Source organism: Aedes albopictus, chromosome 1 (assembly GCF_035046485.1).
Source record: "Aedes albopictus strain Foshan chromosome 1, AalbF5, whole genome shotgun sequence".
NCBI lineage: Eukaryota > Metazoa > Arthropoda > Insecta > Diptera > Culicidae > Aedes > Aedes albopictus.
Genome location: NC_085136.1, coordinates 208,613,163 through 208,627,335, shown reverse-complemented (window position 1 = coordinate 208,627,335; position 14,173 = coordinate 208,613,163). Strand labels below are relative to the sequence as shown.

At 37.6% G+C, this 14,173-nt stretch overlaps 1 protein-coding gene across 1 annotated transcript in view; it reads right to left on the bottom strand.

The window, feature by feature from the left end:
- Positions 1-14,173, bottom strand: part of LOC109430250 (coiled-coil domain-containing protein lobo) — a 107,299-nt gene that overhangs the window by 1,963 nt on the left and 91,163 nt on the right. The gene's annotated exons all lie outside the window — the stretch shown is intronic.

Below are 14,173 nucleotides of genomic sequence, written 5' to 3'. Positions count from 1 at the left end.
AAAGTTCATTAAATACAAAATATGATGTTTAACAATCAGTTTTAAAAAGTGATCGATTTTGCGCCGTGAAAAAAAGTGCGGGGCAAGATGGGTCACCTTTTAAATAATTCACATTTTCTCAACGAAAAACGTCAAAATATAAGATTTGTTCCGCATTCATATATGCTCCATATCCATACAGAGTAAACAAGAGCTACTAGTATACATTTTATAAATTTATTTGGAATATAAAAAACTTTACGATATGAGCTGTCCTAAAGCGACTTGAAAATCGATGTTTTCACTAAAAAAATATCATAATTTTATGTTATAATTTTGAACGTTCATTCCACTTGATTGAAGTCATTTATGAGATAGTCTTGTAACAAAAAATAATAATTTTTGAATTCTCCAAAAAATACGTTCAAAATTGAAGGTGCCCCATCTTGCCCCGCGACCGTTTTTTTTTTATAATCAAAACATGAGTAATGCGCCCGAAAATGGCACTGACCCATCTTGCCCCGCGACCCATCTTGCCCTGCCCCACCCTACCATATTCTCACGTTGAGCTTCTAAAATGAGCCGGATGTGGTTGAATTTAGATATATCGAAATGACATTTTCAGCACTGTCTCATTTATGCATCCCAGATGGAAGATCTCCGAGATTCTTCCAAAGGCTTATTAAGAGCTTGAGGATAGTGCCGGTTAGATAATTCCTATTTGTAACGAGAAATTAGAACCGTGCCCTGGGTTCTGCACCGCGCCTGCCTACGGGCTAGGCGGTGGATGCAGCGAGCACGATCTGACGAAGAGCGGAACGAACGGTGGGTGGGGCTTGCAAAAAAAAAGCGGCGTTGAAGACCGAGATAAGGGCAACATAATGGCATGCTTCGAGGGTCTCTTCAGAGTACCAATGCGAATCCTACAGGATTGTGATGGCCAAGACGAGAGGTATAATGGCCCCTACAGAGCAATCTGCACAGTTATTGGAGGCGATCATCGAGGGGCTTTTTCCGCGCCATGTTCCTAGTCCTTGACCTCCTTTCGTAGAACAGCCGGGGACTGGGGCTGACGTTGAGGAGAGGGTCACCGATGTTTAATTTGCGGGGATAGCAAACTCCCGTAGCGTGGCTTAGTAGCTATTGCAGAGGCTCCCGAGAAGTTCATATATGTTAAGCAGAAATACCTGGACGAGGGAGTTTTCCCAAAAGTTTGGAAGAGGCAGAGCCTGGTTCTATTGCCAAAGGCGGGGAAACTACCCGGAGAGTAGCCGGGTGACCCGGGAGGTCCACCGTAGACGCTATCCTGTCGGTAACAATAACCGCCGAGATAGCGCCAAGGATGGGATCATTCATTTGCGATCATTTACATTCACTTGCTGGTCACTCGCTTTAGAAACATCGCAGCAAAAATCAATGTATGGAACACTTTTTCATTTTTGTTTTACCTGAAACTTTGCAGAAGAGTATATTAGTGTAGAATCAATAATTAAGTCAACAGAAGGCAGCAAACGCAACTCTCCACGGCGTGAATGTAATTTACATTCACCGCGTGGAGAGTTGCCTTCACAGCTCGCTCACGATTTTGGTATGCGTGTGCGACCCCAATGTTATTCGGCAAACTTCCAGATAAAACTACAAGGTTCAATTCATCCATACATTCACAGATAAAAATAATGAGATTTACACGTCATGTAAACTTCATTCTCGTCATGTAAACTTACTGTTATGATGGTTTACATGATATATCATGTAAATTTGCTTTATATGTCATGTAAACACTCAGAGTCATGCTGATTTACATGACATATAATGTAAGTTTACATGATATTTTTTGACATTTACATGATATGTCATGTAAACTTCTGTGATATCCCACGCTCCAATCATGTGCATCATATGTCACACAATTTTACATTCTTTTTTCGATCTGTGTTGTTTTTTGATAGCATGCTTCTGAGCTGAGATATGTAATAGCAAGTGAATGTAAATCTTTGCAAATGAATGGTCCCATCTAGCGATAGCGCTCCAGCGTAAGAGAAGGGAGATTCGGTACTGTGCAGTAGTGGTTGTTTTTCCATACATTTCTTAAACTCGCAAAAGCAGTCCTCGGCTTCTTGATCCGTGCTTCTTGATCTTTGTGCCACCAATCGGCCGCCATTTGGCTACCAAGATATTGGGAGTATTTTTTCATTATTTCCATATTATGATTGAATGATATGACAATTTCTCCTTATTTTTTTTTTTTAAAGTATCATTTTGACACTCTAGTGTGTGTATATGAAGCGGGTTTCTGCTCGTTCACTGCATTCATAGTGAAAAAACGGAAACTGCGCTAAGGTGATTTAAGCGATAAACTAAATGTAGTAACGTTTTTATTCCACCAAGAAGCAATTAAATTCACATATCAGGTATGTATTTTGCATTACCGAAGTAAGTTTAACAAGAAAGTACGATTACTCGTACTTTTTAATTGAAACAAAAAGGCACGGTAAATGGGTACCCTAAAAATCAATGGTCTCCATTCACCGTATTGTCCCATATATCTAGAAGAAATCAAAAATTTGAACATTCGTTTTGCTAATAAAATCTTGCAGTTATTACTTGAAATGAATTTAATCGAAGAAAATTCCCTTGGCTGGGTTGTTTTGATCATTTTTAAACAAAGTAGGGTAGGTATAGACTGTTTCAGAAATTATAAATACACTAACGATTAACTACCATTTCAATATGAGCACAATATCCACAAAAGTTTCTTCTACCTCTTATAGTCAACATGCTAACGAAGCAAATAATACCAATTTTGTTGATGTTTCTGGTAAAAGTTAAAAAATAGGGCTCTGTAAACTATATGATTAAAATTTGAAGTTGCACAAAGTGGTCAAAAAATGTAGCATAGTAGAGAAGAAAAAAATCTCACAGATGAAATATTTAACTTCCTAACACAATAAAAAATGCTGTATCGTTAATAAAAGATATTTCTCGATTGGTCAGAGTAATTTTTACCGGAATATTTGATCAAGAACCACCATTACGGGCTTTCTCAATACATTTTTTTTTGTTTGAAATTTCTCAACAACACCAGTAGCAACAAACGTTAAGCAAACGAATGTCTTAATTACTGCTTAGTGCATTCGTTTTTATGGTTTTGCAAGCTTTGCCATCTGAAGGATCGAATGAGCTGAAAAGATAAGTTTGTTTAGATTAAATGCGTTCAGGATAGCTAAGAAACTGTGTGGTAGTTCTTATGTTCCGTAGAAAACCTTAAAAAATAAGAAACTTGATCTCCGAAAAAATGTTGTGGAAATGTCTTTATCGATTTTTCCCAAATTTTGATCAAGGCATCCCTTAGACAACTTGTTGAGAAAGCGAATGTGATGAAAATTTAGATAATTTTTGGTGTTTAGTGATAAATAATGTTGATATTATTAAAAAAACACCTTTGTGCAAATGCAATTTTGAAAAATTAAGTTATTTGTTACAGAACTCGACTGTTCTTTAATATATCATGACAATTGAAAGGAAATACAAAAATATGGAGTACAATATGCTATAATGTGAAAGAAGTTGGTAAAAATCATTAGAAGAGTTCATTTAATTTAATAAACAAAGTGTATTTATAATTTCTGAAACAGTCTATATATAATCAAAATTTGAACCAAATTGCGGCTTTCTGAAGCAGTGCAAATTTTAAGTGATTTTTTCTCCCACATGGAAATAATTTACTACAGCAAAATCGTATGTACATGAAAGCCACGGGTATAAGCTTTCTGTTAAATGGTAAAAAGTTTGTATTTGCACCGAATTTCATTGAAATATTCGATTTTTCATCAACAATGATTTTAATCTTAATTTGAACCATCGTAATCATAATTTGAACCAATTTTAAGGGCGGACGGGACGGTCGAGGAAATATCCGCCATTGCTCTGTGGCTACTAAGATGGTAATCTCAGATTCTACTTCATATTTTGCAACAAAAACCTATCATTGTGTATGCTCACTTGCAGTGCATATGCTGATTGGTTTTCAACATCTTCAGTGCGATAGAACTCGAGATTACCATCTTCAAAATCGCGAGGCAAATTGGTAGAAAGAGAGGCAAGATAGGGAAAATAACACGGCGTCCCGTTTCACCTTAATCTTAATTTGAACTACTGGCGGCAGCAGCTCGAGCAACTCACAAAACAGCCAATTCCATGCTAAGCAATGAAAAATCACACGAATCTGCTAATTCTCATACCTATTTTTCATTAGGCAGTGGAATCTCAACTCAGAATGTTCGAAATTCTTTAGGAATTTGGAAACTAAATTTGGATTTTTCCATCCCCCAAGAGTAAACAAAGCAACCACTAGCGCAATCTACAGGCCAACACTAGAAGCTCACCCCCGTTTAATAGTTCAAGTTTAGATTACAAATGGTTCAACTTAAGATAACATTCTCCAAGTAAGAGTCACTTAAATTTGATAATTTTATGAGAAATAATGCGGAATTTTATTCGGTTGGTCGATTCTTCGATAAATAAGCTTTCGTTTGATGTGTTCACATATTGCGTGTGATACAATGCATGAGCTGTACGAGTGCACCGAAAATGTGCTTTCTCTTGGGGGAAATGGCTGAAATCACAGTGATTTTTCAATTGCCTGTTTTCCATGACAAAAACGCTTTTTTCAATGCTTTTAAAGTCCTTGTTATCAGGTTATATTACGGAAAGCTGTTTAACATCTTTTTTGGGACAATATTTGCCTGAAAAGTAAGTCGTTTTAATGAATTTTGAAATGGTTCAAATTAAGATTACAATTTGACTAGTTCAAAGCTTGATTTCTTACCCTAGAATAAAATTTCTCATACACAGTGAATGGGTCCCTACTACCACGGTGAATGGTGACCTACCACGGAATTAGGCGACCCTACAATCCTTTACTAATTGTATATCTCCAAATTTTGTGAAAAATTTTCTACTTCTGTGGAGCCTCGTAGCCGTGCGGTTAGGGTTACCAAGCTTCTAATCGCACTATGCTATGGGGTGAGGGTTCGATTCCCGCTCCGGACGATGAAACTTTTCATGAGAATAGTTTTATCTCCGTATCCACTGGTGCATGCTCCGTGTGTCCCTTGTCTAGTGTTAAGTTTCATTCAGTCTGTGCAGCCTCTGGCTGAAGACGGTGTCCGCGTCATTTTTTTAAATTTTAACCTATAATGAAAGGCAATAGGGCACTGCATGAAAATCTCTCCTTCTCTTTCACTCTCACAGAAATCTTGTAAACAACAAGGCCAAGAAACGTCAAAATCCCATACAGAATCAAAATAATGCAGTGCCCTATTAAAGGCGGCACCAACAATGTTTATAAGACTGGTGTCAAATGACAGCCCTTATTTGCCCCGAATCCTCTTCACTAGCGTGCGCAGGGTTCTTGCTTAGGGGGGGACACTATAATAATGGTGCAATATATGTAATACATATTATGTATGATCATGGTGCAAAATAGAATGATGGTGTTACAAGCAATATGAATTCCCAAGTAGGGGTTTCAACATGTTGTGGTGCCAACATCACCAAGTACTTCATATTGGGATTCTAGAGAAGGCTTCGGATGGTAATGATTTCAAGGCAATGCGAAACTTAAATATGAAGTCATTATCTCGACTCTTATAAAATTTTATAAACGTATCATATACAATGGAGAATATCTAGAAAACTATCAATTATAGAAAAAAAAAATATTGTCGTTGGGAAAGAATTTTGATCCTAGACAATTAATGATGCTAGGAGAATGTCAGAACTCCTAGATAGAACATTTTGACCGGAATCCTTATTGCAATCCACAGAGATTCCTCCAGGATTTCTCCAAAGATTCGTGCATAAGTTCCTCCAAGAATTCCCTCAAAAAATCTTCCAATAATTCCTTCAGAAATTCCTCCAGGAAGTCTCATATATTTCTCCAGAAATTCCTCAAATAATTCCTCCAGGAATTCCTCCAGTAAATACTCCATAAATTCTTCCAAAATTACCTCCAGGAATTCCGCCTGAAATTTCTTCTAGGAAAAATTCACTAGAAATGTCTGCCCCCAATACTCCCTCCAGGGATTCCTCTAGGAGTTACCCCACGGAATCCCCCAAAAAATCCTAAAGGAATTTCTGAAGAATATTTTCCTGGAATTCCTTGAGAAATTCCTCCAGGAGTTCCTTCAGAAAATTATCCAGGAAATTCTCAACGAATTTCTTCAGGAATTCCTTCAGGGACTCATCCATGAATAATTTAAAAAAATCCTTCTTAAACTCCTCAACAAATTCCTCCAGAAATTTCTCGAAAAATAACACCAGAAATTCCTACAGGAATTCCTCAAAAAAAAAAATCCTCCAAGAATTCCTTATGAAATTCCTCTAGGGATTTCTCCAGAAAATCCTCTAGGAATTTCAGCCAGAATTTCTCCAGAGAATTCTAAAAGAATGTCTCCCGGAACTCTTCCAAAAATTTCGCGAGGAATCTCTACAGGAAATCCTCCACAGATTCCTCCAGTAGTTTCTCCAGGATTTTTTCCAGGATTTTTTTCAGGAATTCTTTAGGGATTCAATAATGAATTTCTTCTGAAAATCCTCCAGATATTCCTTTAGAAATTCCTCGAGGGGTTCCTTCAGACATTTCTTTAGAAATTCCTCCAATATGCAACCAGTGATTTCTTTCAGGAATCCCTCCACGGATTCCTGCAGAAAATCCTAAAGGAATTTCTTCCAAAACTCTTCCAGAAATACCTCCAAGCAATCCTCTAGGAATTTCTTTAGGATTTTTTTTCCAAAAAATTCTTAAGGAATTTCTCCAGGGATTCATTACTGAATTTCTTCAGAAATTCCTCAGAAACTTCTTCCAGAAATTCCTCCAGGAATTCCTTCAGAAATTCCTCGAGGAGTTCTTTCAGACAGAGAATGAGGAAGCCTCATATATTTCTCCAGAAATTCTTCAAATAAATCCCCCAGGAATTCCTCCAGCAAATACTCCTAAAATTCCTCCAGAGATCCCGCCTGACATTTTTCTAAGAAAACTCCTGAATATCTGTCTGTCAGAATTCCCCCAATATTTCCTCCACGGATGCCTCCATAACATGCTAAAGGAATTTCTCGCGGAATTCTTCCAAGTATTCCTCAAGAAATTTCTCCAAGGATTTTTCCATGGATTCCTTCAGGGAATTCTCAAACAATTTCATCAGAAATTCCACAAAAAATCCTCCAGAAATTCCAACAGGAATTCGTTCAGAAATTTGTCGAGGAAGAACTCCTGAAATTCCTCCAGCAGTTCCTCCAGGCATTCCTCCAGAAAATCCTCTAGGAATTTCTGCCTGAGTTCCCCAAGAATGTCTCCCGGAACCCTTCCAAGAATTCCTCGAGGAATTCCGCAAGGAAGTTGTCCAGGAAATCCTCCACGGATTCCTTCAGGAATTTCTACAGGATTTTTTCTAGCAATTTATCCAAGAATTCCTGCAGGAATTCATTCATAAATTTCTTCAGAAATTCCTCAAAAAATTCCACCAGGTATTCGTTCAGAATTTGCCCGAGTAGTTCCTTCAGACGTTCCTCCAGAAATTAATCCGAGATGGCTCCAGAGATTTCTCCCCGAAATTCATCCATGGACTCCACCAGAAAATCCTCCAGTAAATACTCCAGAAATTTCTTCAGCATTACCTCCAGGCATTCCTCCAGAATTACCCCCAGGAATTCCTCCAGAGATTCCTCATGAAATTTCTTCTAGAAAAAATCCTTTAGGAATGTCTGCCAGAATTTCTTCAATATTTCCTCCCGGGATTCTTCAAGAAATTGCTCTACAAATTCCTGCAGAAAATCCTAAAGGAATTTCTCCCTGAACTCTTCAAGGAATTCTTCCTGGAATTTTTCGAGCAATTCTTCCATGGATTCCACCAGGACATTCTACAGGAAATTCTCAAGGACTTCTTCAGGGGTTCATTCCTTCAACGATTTATTCATGAATTTCTTCAAAAATTATTCCAGAAATACCTCCAGGAATTACTCCAGAAAATCCTCTAGGAATTTCTGTCAGAATTCCTCCAGAGAATTTTAAAGGAATGTTTCCCGGAACCCTTCCAAGAATTCCTTCAGGGATACCTCCATGGATTTCTCCAGGAATTTCTCCAGGATTTTTTTTCAGGAATTCCTTCAGAAATTCCTCCCTCCATGGATTCCACCAGAAATTTCTCAAGGCATTCATCCAGGGATTTCTCCAAGAAATCCTTCACGGAATCCTCCACATAATCCTAAATCAATTTCTCCTAGAACTCTTCTAGGAATTCCTCCAGGGATACTTCCATGGAATCCTCATGAAATACCCCCAGGGATTGCTGCCGGAATTCCTACAGAAAGTTCTGTAAGAATTTCTGCCAGAATTCCTCCAATATTGTCTCCAGGGATTCTTCCAGAAATTCCTCGACAAATTCCTCCAGAAAATCCTAAAACAATTTTTTCCGGATCTTTTCCGGGAATTTATCTAGGAATTCCTCCAGAGATTTCTTCATGGATCCCTCCGAAATTTCTTCGGGAATTCATCCATGAGTTTCTTCAGAAATTTCTCAAAAAAATCCCTTATTCATTCCTCGAGGACATTCCTCCAGGAAGCTTTAAATGTTTGTCCAGAAATTCCTTAAAGAAGTCATCCAGGAATTTCTCTAGTTATTCCTCTAAGAATTCATAAATGAATTCCTCCAAAAAAATCTGGAGGAATTTATCCAGAAATACCTCCCGGAATGCAAACATGGGTTCTCCCAGAAATTTCTCCCGAGATTCCTGAAGAAAATCATCCAGGAATTTCTGCATGAATTCCTCCAGGAATGTTTCGCAAAAAATACCTCAAAGAATTCTTTCGGGAATTCCTCCAGAAATTCCTCCATTCATTCCTTCAAATAATTTTTCAGTAATTCCATCTTGAATTTCTACAGGGATTCCTCTAGGAATTTCTACAAGGATACCTTAAGGAATTCCTGCTCGGATTTCTCCAGAAAATCCTGAAGAAATTTGCCCCGGAACTCTTCCTGGAATTCCTCGTGAAATTTTTCCAGGGATTTCTAAAGAATTTTTTAAGGATTTTTTTTCTGGAATTATTCCAGGAATCTCCTGGAACAAATACAAAAATTTCTCTAGTTTTTGCTGCAGAAAATTCTCTAAAAAAAATCTTCATGGATACCCTCCAAGAGTCCATCCACGGATTTCTCCAGAAAAAAACTTCTCCCGAAACAGTTCCAGAAATTTTTCAAAGAATTCCTTCAGGAAATCCTCCAGATTTTTTTCCGGGAATTACTTCATTTATTCAGGAATTTCTCCAGAAAAATCTTTAAGGATTCTTCCAGAATTTTTGCTAGGAATTCCTCAGGGATTCATCCTTGAATTCCTTCCTTGAATCCCTCCTAGGATAACAGCAGGGATTTTTCCCGGATCTTTTCTGGGAATTTCTCTAGGAATTCCTTTAGGGGTTTCTCCATGGATTCCTCCTGGAATTTCGTTGGGAATTCATCCAGGAGTCCATCCATGAGTTTCTTCAGAAATTACTCAAAAAAATCCTTCACAAATTCCTCGAGAAGTTCCTCTAGACATTCCTCCGGGAATATTTGTCCAGAAATTTCTTAAAGAATTTATACAGGAATTTGTCTAGTTATCCCACCAAAAAATTCTTCAGGAATTTATCCAGAATTACCTCCCGGAATTCAAACATGGATTCCTCCGGGAATTTCCCCAGAGATTCCTCAAAAAAATCATCCAGGAATTTCTCCAGAAATGTTTCGCAAAAAATCCTCAAAAAATTCTTTCGGAAATTCCTCCAGGAACTCTTCCATTATTCCTGCAAAAATTCCTTCGTTAATTCCATCTTGAATACCTTTGGGAATTTCTGCAAGGACTCCTAAATGAATTCCTGCTCGGATTTCTCCAGAAAATTCTGAAGAAATTTCTCCCGGAACTCTTTCAGGAATTCCTCGAGAAATTTCTCCAGGGATTTCTACAGACATTTTTTCAGGATTTTTTTCTGGAATTTTTCAAGGAATCTCTCCAGAAATTTCTCCTGGGACAACTATAAAAATGTCTCTATTAATTGCTCCAGAAAATCATCTTAAAAATTCTTCATGGATTTCTCCAAGAATTCCTCTAGGTATTCCTACAAGAATTTATACACGGTTTTCTCCAGAAAAAAAAACTTCTCCTGGAACTGTTTCAGGAATTCATCAAAAAATTTCATCAGGTATTCCCCCATAGATTTCGCCAGGAATTTCTCCAGAAATTCCTCCAGGGATTCATCAATGATTTTTTTTAGATATTCCTCAAAAATCCCTCTAGGAATTCTTTTGCTCGAGCTTCCTTTAATCATTCCTTCAGGAAGCCGCAAATATTTTTCCAGAAATTTTTCAAAGAATTCCTTCAGGAAATCCTCCAGAAATTCTCTCAGGAATTCCTACATTTTTTTAGGAATTTCTCCAGAAAAATCTCTAGGGATTCTTCCAGAAGTTTCTCTAATAATTCTCCGGGGATTCATCCTTGAATTGCTTTACGTATTCCTTCAGGAATTCCTCCAAGGATTACAGCAGGGATTTCTCTAGGAGTTTTTCCAAAGCTTTCTCTGGGATTTTCTCTATGAATGTCTCCAGGGATTCCTCCAAGTATTTCCCCTGAAAATTCTCCAAAAATTCTTCCAATGATTCTTGAAAGCATGCCTTCAGAAATTCCTCCAAGAATTTTTTTCGCGGATTCTTCCAAAAATTCCTTCAGGAATGACTCCACTGATTCCTCCAGAAATTGCTGCACAAATTCCTCCAGAGATTTTTCCAGTTATTTCTGCAAGGATTCGTCATTGAATTCCTCGAGTAATTCTTCCACAAATTCATGCAGGAATTTTTCCAAAAAATCCTTCAGGAATTCCTCCAGCAATTCATCCTGGAATTCCTCCATGAATTATTTCATGGATTCTTTCTGTTACCCCTCCAGTGTTTCGTCCTGTTATTCCTTCACGGATTCCTTCAAGAATTCCTCCAGGGATTACAATAGGGATTTCTCCAGGAATTTCTCATAGCTTCCTCCAGGAATTCTTCTAGAAACTCCTCCAAATGTCCCTCCAGAAATTTCCTCAGAGATTCCTGCAGAAATTCCTCCGGACATTCTTCCAGAAGTTCCTCCAGGAATTCTTACAAGGAAACCTCCAGGCATTCTCCCAAGGATTCCTTCAGAGAATTCTCCAGAATTTTTTCCAGGAATTTCTCCAGGGTTTCTTCCAGGAATGCCTCCAGAGTTTACTCCAGGGGTTCGTTAATGAGCCCCTGCTGGAAATCTTCCAGAAATTTGTCCAGGAGTTTTTCGAAATATTTCTCCACAAATTCCTCCATGAATTCTTTCACGAATTCCTCTACGGATTCCCCCAGGAAATTCTTCAAGGATTCCTTTAGAAATGCCTCCAGGGAATTCCTTCAATAATTTTTCCAGCAATTCCTTTAGTAGTTCCTCCTGCAAATTCTACAGGAATTTCTCTAGACTCCTCTTCCAGTTTTTGAGAGCTACGTTCAAGAATTCTTTCAAGCACTTCTTTAGTAATGCCTTCAGGGATTCCTCCAGAAAGTCCTTCAAGGATTCCTCCTGAAATTTCTCCAGGGATTTCTCCTGTAATGCCTTCACGGATTACTACAGATATACGCCACGATTACGCATTGAAAGCTTTAGTAATACATAAAATTTAACGCTGATGCATTATTTCACAATTAGACACATATTTGATTCAAATATGGTGCGTGAGATGGTGCCTGGATGATTCTGTGAACATCATGGCGGTGCATGGAATGAATGGTGTATGTATGGTGCATTAGCTATGATTCTGTTATACTCGTCATGTTTTATATTAAGGTGCACATGCAATTCGTGCAAAGGTGCAGGAAACTCAATGTGGCACAGAAATCAACATGTTCCAGGTACGTGGAATACTATTTTGTATGCGAAATGTCAAAATGGTGCATCAAATTCAAATGTAAACCACATCATAATGGTGCATAAGATACCTAGGTGGTATAATGAATGCCAAAATGGTGCATGAAAAGCTTTGAAGAAGGCGTATGATGCTAGTGTGTTGCATTAGTTGTCGCCGTTATTCTAAGATTATCAACATGCTGCATGGTTAGGTGCACGAATTGCATAAATGGTGCATAGAATACAAAATAAAAGTATTTTATGTGATGCTCACAACATAATGGTGCATCAGATGCCTAGATGATATAATGAATGATGAAATGGTGCTTGGAAAGCTTTGATGGTGCATGAAATTTAATGATGGTGCATATCAGTATAATGCATTTGATTTCTAGTTGATTAAAAGATAGTGCATAAGATCAGCATAATGCGTGGATACCTAGTTCATTCTGTGGACGCTTTGAAGAAGGTACACTGTGGTGCATAATTGATCGGACAAAGGCCGATTTTCATACAAAATGGCCAAGTTTAAGATGCTGTAACTATGGTTTGCTTTGATGGATTGAGCTCAATTTTTGACACGGAACTACAAATATGCTGAATTTTGTGTATACAAAGTAGAAAATGTTTTCGTTCACAGGTCTGGGCGTGGCAAGGCGTTGAAAATATTGCAAAAGTGATCGGACAGCGGTACCCCTTTGATTTACACGCGTGCCGCTGTCCGATCACTTTTGCAATATTTTCAACGCCTTGCCACGCCCAGACCTGTGAACGAAAACATTTTCTACTTTGTATACACAAAATTCAGCATATTTGTAGTTCCGTGTCAAAAATTGAGCTCAATCCATCAAAGCAAACCATAGTTACAGCATCTCAAACTTGGCCATTTTGTATGAAAATCGGCGTTTGTCCGATCAATTAGGGTAGTGGAGGTATTTTGGACCGGGAAGGTATTTTGGCCCACCTAGGGAGTTTTATGATATTTATCACATAATCTCTACTAAATCTTGAAAATTTTTTATTGGAACACGAAAAGTATTCAACTGTGTGATGACCTTTATTTTGGATGTCGGTTACATATGCTGTTCAGTATCAAAAATTAAGAAAATGTTTTCACTTCCAATGAAACGCACGGAAAAGCACCAAAAACAAAGAAGGTGACAAATTTGTAGTCGGCTTCGAAGAGGTATTACATTTTACAAATAAATATTTATTTCATGTGAACGTAGTTAGGGCCATGTAAAAACTCAAAATAAACTGTTCTTAACCTCGGTGGAGCGATAATATTTACTAAAATGGTGGTTTGAGGTATGGCCAAAATATGTTCAACATAATCAGATGTGGACATATTTTGGACCACCTGTCATATCCATCTCTCCAGTTCCTTCTAAAGGGAGAAAACATTCATGCCAATGTAATGTACTCTGAAAACAGATAAATAGAATAAGTTGGGACCTCCCGTGATCTGGGTTGTTATACGTTTATTGCATAATGAGATTGTTGTGGGTTCGATTTGTTCAAACAACTTTTCGTTTCGATTCGATTTGTGCCCTAACAACTTTTCGACAAGTTGATGTTTTCAGGTGTTTAGTCATCCAGCTTAGAAAAGTTGTCCTTCTCGGCAATTAGTTGATGACTGAGGCAATGTGTTATCTAATGTATGCTTGACAAATTACGTATCATTCAAATTACCTTATTTTTGATAGCCTTTCCACTCATTACAAAATGTGTGGGACGCCTTTATATTTAGCAAAATCACTAGACTTTCACACTTCCTATGAAGTGTTACGTAATTTATACATGGTGACTTACGTCATGCAATAGTTAATAAATACACGTTTTGCGTAACATTTTTTTATGAAACATCTTACTACAACGCGTAAAAACTGGCAATAGCAACAAAATTTCATCTTTTGTTTACCGTTACGTAATTTTTTAACGTTCCCTGCCTTAAAAAATGAATAGAAAAGATGTAAACTTCACGTAGTTTTAACTATGTTTAAATTTTTGCTGAGGTGGCTTTCATTTCATCAATCAATTGAAGTTTAATTTGGTGGGCCAAAATATGTGCACTTCGTGGTCCAAAATAAAGTCAGGTGGTCCAAAATAAAAGCCCGAGATCCTTCAGGAGTTTTAATATTTCTTGTATTTACTACAACAATTTTGAGTTCTTTTTGGCCTTTTTCGACAGAAAACATGTTGCTCTACGTAATGCCTACTGAAATTATCCATATTTAAAAGTGGGAACCTTCTT